The sequence below is a fragment of the Leiobunum rupestre genome, chromosome 11, assembly GCF_980474605.1.
Source record: "Leiobunum rupestre chromosome 11, qqLeiRupe1.1.hap1, whole genome shotgun sequence".
Taxonomy (NCBI): domain Eukaryota; kingdom Metazoa; phylum Arthropoda; class Arachnida; order Opiliones; family Sclerosomatidae; genus Leiobunum; species Leiobunum rupestre.
In genome coordinates, this window is record NC_143394.1 from 52,039,518 (window position 1) to 52,046,880 (window position 7,363).

The window sequence follows — 7,363 nt, forward strand, 5'->3', positions numbered from 1 at the left end:
GCTAGTCGCGTTTGAACCCTTCCATCTCGCACAAGTTCACGGTCACTGACGAAACCGATTTCGCAGCTCTCCGCAACTCCTGTATACTTGTTTTGTTCCTCCAAGATGAAACCGAAGGCTCCTCGTAAATTCTTCTTAAAACGTCGGGTCGCGCGCGCCACGTAGCGCGCGCGTAAAAGAATTTTTTTTTTTATTTCGATAAAAAGCCTAATATTATGATTATAAACCTCTGGTTTGAAAACTTCTACAAGTAAACAAAATCCCTCCACTTCAGTTCCTTCTATTTTAGAAATAAAACTACAGCTTTGATTTACCCCAAATTGCTCGTGCTACGGAGGAGAGAAATTCGCCTAAAATTTCAGTATTTTGCGGAGCGAAAAAGGTCAGTTTCGGACTCAAAGTTAATACACTTAGGCTTGGAAATTTGTTTCGACAATGACATTTTGGAAAGAGAACGTCCTGGGCTTCAAAACAAGCCCGCATTCATTCGTTTTTATTACTATCGAATTTTCGTGCAACCAACACTTTAAATTGCGTTTGTACCCCTTTACAATTACCGCTCATGACGCTAGCACCATCGTATCCTTGGCCCACGCAAATGGCGGAATCAAAGCCTTACTTTGATATTATATCACAAATGCATTTTTTTAATCCAGCTTCTTGGACTTCTTGAAAGCACAGAAATCATTCGACAATTTTACCATTTGAAAAATAACGAACGCAGAAGCTCATTTGTTCGAGTTTACTAATATCCCGTATGTCATCCGACATTATTTAATAAAATTGAGCTTCTTTAATTTCCGCAACAATTTTGTTCAGGGGCGTAGGAACCGGGAGGGGCAGGGGGGCAATGCCCCTCCCTAGAATTATGTTGAGAGGGGCAACTAATGTTATTGCCCCCTCCAACATTTGGGTCAGTTGAAATTTTCAAAAGGCTCAAATTATTATTTTAAAAGCATATACAGTTTATAGAACCTCAACTGTGTTTAAATTTCAGTCTTTTCCCGCCAATTTACATGGTAGTAAACAGTACACATGCATTCGGAGAAGCTACACCCCATTAAAAATTCAAAACCATTCTCCAGACCCCTTTTCGTTTCTCTTTGCCCCCTCCAACTTCTAGAACGTTCCTACTCCCCTGATTTTGTTAGATATAATACTAGTAGAAACTTCAATTAAGTCGTTTTGACTAGATGGCGACAAATATGAAGCGTTCCCTGGCTTGTAGTCTAAGAGTGTCTCGCCAAACAGACCATCAAACTTTGAAAACGTTTTAAGAATTTCCAGAAAATTTCCTATATTCAGAGAGTCAAGAGATTCATCGTGTCCACGTTGAGCTATTCCTTGTCTAGCAGTTAAAAGTATTATTTCAACGACTCTTCGAAGGTACGAACGGATCTTCAATATTTGCTGCAAATTTGCGGTAACCGTTTGTGTGACTACCGATCCCGACTTACGAGTGTCCTGGAATCCTGTCCATCTCTCCAGCGCAATCAAATGCGTCTGTGCAGTTTCGTGCTCTTAGAATTTTTCTATGGCTCGTTTCCAGTTTCTCATTCCAATTGACTGAAATGTTTCCTCCGGTTTACCGAAATTAGTTTTAAAATGTCTGCACGCGAAACAAAATGCTGCATCTTGGCTTTTGCTATATTCCAACCATTTAAAATATTTATACTAGGAACCGTTAAAAGATTTTTTTCGCTTGCCGAATTCACTGGATGGAAACAGAAATAGAATTGGTTGTCGAGGATCCTCATATGGAGATTTACTTAAATCTTTCAATTCACTCGCTGCCTTGCACTGTCCCGAAACACTGGTGTCCGTTTCGGTAACTGTAACCCTTCAGGTTCATTTTCCCCCGCATACTTACTTTTTTATTTTTTTTGTATTATTTACTTTTGCTATTACATTATTCCCTCCACTCTCGGCCATCTATAGTAATTGTTAAGTATTCGTAAAGCCCCATATGTCAAATTTCTTAGAATTCCGAGCTGTATTTAATGAAACTAATCACACTGTTAAATATAAATTAAATTTAATGATAAACTAAAAACTTAAATAACTTTTGAACCATACATACAAATGAAATATAGTTTTAATCCAGTAACTTTAGGAAAAAAATCGACCAAACTTCGGAAAAAATGCCCATGGGCTGAATTTTTGCATATACCTTTATTTAGTGTTTATAAACGTTGTGTCAAAAGTCCCCATCATTGGGGTGTATGGATCTTTTTTATTTTTTCCTCATTTTATTACCGTGTTACAATACTCTCGGAACCGACCCCACCCAAGGTTTTCTCAGAAACTTTGCCGAACTAAACCAATAATATTCCCTCAACTCACAGCGATCCCATGGAACCTTTGTCATGTTAGCGGGCCTTTAGCCCACTATCAGGTAACCCGAATCCAACAAAAAGCGCACGTTTTCCAAGGCCAGGTCATATGTCAAAAGTGTGCCTGGGCATTTTCGCTTGACAACAAAATAAATATAACCTAGTGATTTCCTGGCACCTTCTCCCCCACAAACACTGAGACCCCCGAAATCACGCAGAACCAACCCCAAGGGACCTTTCGCGGGTCAGACAACGTCATACATCCCATGACAGGACCCGAGTCTTAGGTGCACCAATGACCCAAATAAAATGGGAGGTCACCAATTACTTTTTGTTTTCAACTCCGCCCTAAAATCCCCGGAACAAAACCAAGAGACAGAATTCTGACTCTGGAGAGAACTCAACTTGTATAATATGCTTTTAGTAGTGTATACACACTTTTACCAGAATTGAAGATAACTTAGTCTATTGATGAGTTGAGGGGGCCACGACTTCCTTTTTGGGTGGGCCCTGGGAAAAAATACCTTGTCATCTCTTCCCTTAAATAGTTCTGTAATAATACCGAGTTTCCAACAATGTTTTGGAATTAAATCTTGCTGGATTAATACGACTTCACCTATTTTAAAACTATTACATTTATTTTTATTTTTAGCGTGGTGGGCCGTCCTTAATTGGAATAAGTAGTCGGTCTTGACGGTATTTATAGCGTTTAGTTAACTCTACGCGCGATGACGCGATCTTAATTTTGGGGAAGGTTTGAGGGGGTAGGCAAGTTAATTTTGACCTACCAAAAAATACGAAGGGATTAATGGCTCGGGCTCATCGGCTTCGTTGAATACATAAGTTAGGGGTCGCGCATTTACAGCCGCTTCGGTTTCGGCTAAAATGGTTTCTATTTCTTGATAATTTAAATTTGCTTGGCTAAGACTTCTTTAGGGATGGTTTTTGTATTTGACACTAGTCTTTCAAAAAATCCTCCCCACCAACTAGCAGTTTCTGCATTGAATTGCCAAGAGATTCCTTCTTTACTAAAATATTCCAATAATTCCTTATACCTCAATTTTCCCCAAAGATTCACGAGATCTTTATTTGCTCTTTGAAAGGTCTTGGCATTGTCAGAGTCATAGAAATCTTATATTCCTATACTCTTATACTCCTATGGTCAGAGTATATAACTGAAGGTGTTCCCCGTCTGGCAACCATGCGTCTAAACGCCAATAAGAACTCTTCCGTGCGAAGGCATCAATTCCAAATGTAACGCTCTTGTTACCGCGCAGGTGATCAAGCATATGTATGCTTTATCTAAAGTTTTAGATTTACCTTGTAGTATTGGGGTCCTTTTATGTGTATGGGACCTGCAAAATCAATCCCCACTACCTGAAATGGAGGGGTCTTTTTTATTATATTTTGAGGAAGAGGGGCGGAAGGAGCTACTCCTGGTTTAGCTTTAGAAACCCTGCATTTCATACAGTTCGAAACTACCCGATTGGCTAATTGTCGGCCGGCGATAACCCAATATTTTTCTCGGACTCGAGTTAAGGTAGCTTGATGACAACGTTAAATAATTAATTCGGACAAGCGTTCCTTTTGGCTTAAAATTATTGGGTGTCTCAGACTGTTTGTTTGGAATTTTACATTGGTCGCATAGGCCTAACTATTTATGATACCCTTGATAATAGTCTTAGTCGATAATTCAAAATAACGGTCAAAAACGCCGCCGATCAGTTTAGTAAAATATTTGCGGCGGCGTAATCGTTGGCCATTTTCGGTATGGAGATACAGGCCGGAAGGCAGGCAAGGCTGCCAGATTTCGATAGACCGAAAACAGCCAACTCTCTCAAATATTTTCGTTTTCAAAACGAAAATTTTGCGGCATAGCTATCGACTAAGACTGTACTTATGGTTTATAGTATGTTTTCAGTTTGCTTCTGTTAAAATTAGATGTACATTTGTTTAGAGAAACTGTCTTTGCTAAAGGATTATATAAGCTATTAACCAAGTTTATTCTGGCTGGCTCTGAGGTCTACATTTAGCGTTGAAATAATACACAATGTATCTACTAATTTCAAGTATTAAATATAATTTATTATACGTTTGTTTCGCTCGCGTTCTACATGTCGCACAGACTCATCGGTGTCGTGTTTTCGTCTCAAAGCATTGATACTGGTCTTGTGACGGCAGTCAATATGAACTTAAAGCATAACCTCTACTATTTTGATCGCCCTCCAACGGTTTCGCCGTTGTCCGCTCCCTCCTATGGCTTTAGAGGTTTCGGCGCTACTTAGTGGTTTACTGGCGAGTTAATCCCAATAATTGTGGGGGTCTTCAATACAGATCGCGCTGGAGGTTGTATTCCCTTAACCGAATATTTTTAGAGTAAACTTACCCGTTCGATAATAAGGAGAAACCCTATGAATGTTTGAGTAAAAAAACCCCGCTAGATGGCGATAGAATCTCAACCTAGAAAATCATTTTCCCTTGGCTTCACCGACTTTACTGTAGTGATTGAATATTTTTCAATAGTAGGTTAATCTAGGAATATAATCGTTCTAGGGTTAATAATATAATAATAATAATCAGGCACCACCTTAGGCTTAAGTCATCGAGCGACTTTTAAAGCCTTTAATTCAGGTGGCCGTGTTACAATGCGTAGGAGGGTGGTACCAAATAACAAAATTTTATTATTTCATATCTCCATAGTAAAGTTCGTAAATTTAAATAAACTAGCTATAACATGTTCAGAAGTGTTTTAAGCTTAAAGAGAGTGTTAGAACCTAATTTATTTGGCGATATAGACATCGGAAACAATGTGATTTTAAACCGCGATATAAATTAATTTTTATGAAATTATTATGGGTCTAAATTGGAAATGTACTCTGAACCAAGAATGTATTTATTTATACTCAGGGAGAATGAATATGTCGAGATTATTTTTAGCGTTTCTCCAATTCCACCCGTTGGGCCCCCCGGTATGCTCCTCCGCTTTAATAAAATCAAATAATACTGCAATCTCATTGGTTCTTAAAAATTACGTTTTTCGACGCAAAAAATAAGACCGCCTCCTTTTTCCCTCCCCCCCCTTAGCGTGACGGGGTTAGGGGATCAACGTGTCCGTCGATAGTCTCGACATATTCATTCTCCCTGAGTATAAATAAATACATTCTTGTTAATACCTAATCAGTAAAATAAACCAAACCCCATCCTTTCATATTAAGCCATTCTCATAAAAAGTGGTTTTCAACGGTTTTTGAGTTGGTTGACCAATTTCAAGATTTTTTTAAAAAAAAGTAACTAAAAGATTCAACGAAATATAACTCCGAATAGATTTGAAATTTCATAGCAAAGTTTTAATTCCAAAAACAGAACTATTCTACCATAGGCCAAACGACCAGAAAATTGTTACGAAAACCAGTTGGCAAGCTTGCCAAAATATACCTCTCCTCGGAAGAATTTTCCCTTGGGTGTATTAACTATTGTACACGTCGGTACTCAATAATATTTCGCCATATTCAAAGCGTCCCCCAAAAATTTTTTATCCCGGTGCTATCCCAACCAGTAGATTATTTTTATTATAATTATAATAAATATTACAAATGTTATTGCATTAAACAAATTTCCAATATCAATAGAACAAAAAACCAACTTAAGCCCAAAACTTTATTAAATTACCAAAGCAAAAAAATGAAAAATAGAAAAAACAAAATTTAAAATTATTAGAACGCTCGCGAAACTTAAAATATACGTGCAAGAACCTATTTTTTAGAGAAAAACCAACCCATTGTATTATAGGTCTTAAACAATCAAATTTATATGTAAAAACCAAAGTTAAAGCGTAAACCAAAACTATAAGTGAAAGCACTAATAACAACTGCTTGGGCTCATGACGACAACCCAACGAAGTTGATAAAAATCAATGGAAACAAAAAATCGTACACATGAATTATCCCCCACATTATCAACATACAAGAAAAATAGCCATAAAAATATATCATAATAACCTAACTAAATAACAAGTTAATTAAAATACTCAGAAATCAAGAAAAAGTCAATCTAAATACCCACAGTAATAAACATTGTATTAACAGAAATATGCAATAAAAATATATAATAATAACCCAATCAAACAACAAGGTAATTCAAATACTTAGAAATCCAGAAAATGTCAATCCATATACCCACGGTAATGAAAATTGTAATAGAAAATACCAAAAACACCTTACCGTTAACAATTCCCGGCTTATAACGCACACAAAAACAAGTTAGCAAGCCAAAATATACCTCTCTTCGGAAGAGTTTTTAATTTTCAGCGAAGCTTAACTGTATCCGTGGTTCTGCGGTAGAACGCTCACCTGTCGTGCAAGAGGGCTCGGGTTCGAATCCCGGCCGATTAAAAAATAATACTACACCCAATGACAAAAAGAAGGCGCTTTTGGAAAAACCTTTTCCCTGATTCTAAGAAACTGGGTACGCAGTGATTACCCTTTGCTCCGAAAATGTGAACATTTGGTGGAAACCCTGCCATTTGGACGTTGAGGCGTTTACCGTATCCCTCAGCACTCGGTCCGTCCCAAACGCCGAAGATTCTTCACGTGCAATCACAATTCGCAAAAGAAAATTATAATACACACAATGACAAAAAGAGGGCGCTTTTGGAAAAACTTTTCCCTAATAGGTGTTTTCATAAAACCCCCATCAAAGAACTGCCTAGGAGGTGGTAAACTCTAGGAAGGGACATGTAACGGTCGGTAGTCTTTGGTTTTTATTGATTTTTCAGGAAACGTGTTTGCCAGCTTGTTGACGTACATTAATTCGAGTCGCGCCGACGGTTTTAGAACTGGAACGTACTGAACTGAACTGCCATCAAAGACTGAGGGGGCAATTTTTGTCGGGGGGGGGGAAACAACATAGCCGAATTTTATGAAAACACTTATTCTAAGAAACTGTGTACGCAGCGATTACGCTTTGCTCCGAAAATGCGAACGCGTTCGCAGCCCAGACAGACAGACACACGCACACCGACAGACACGGTG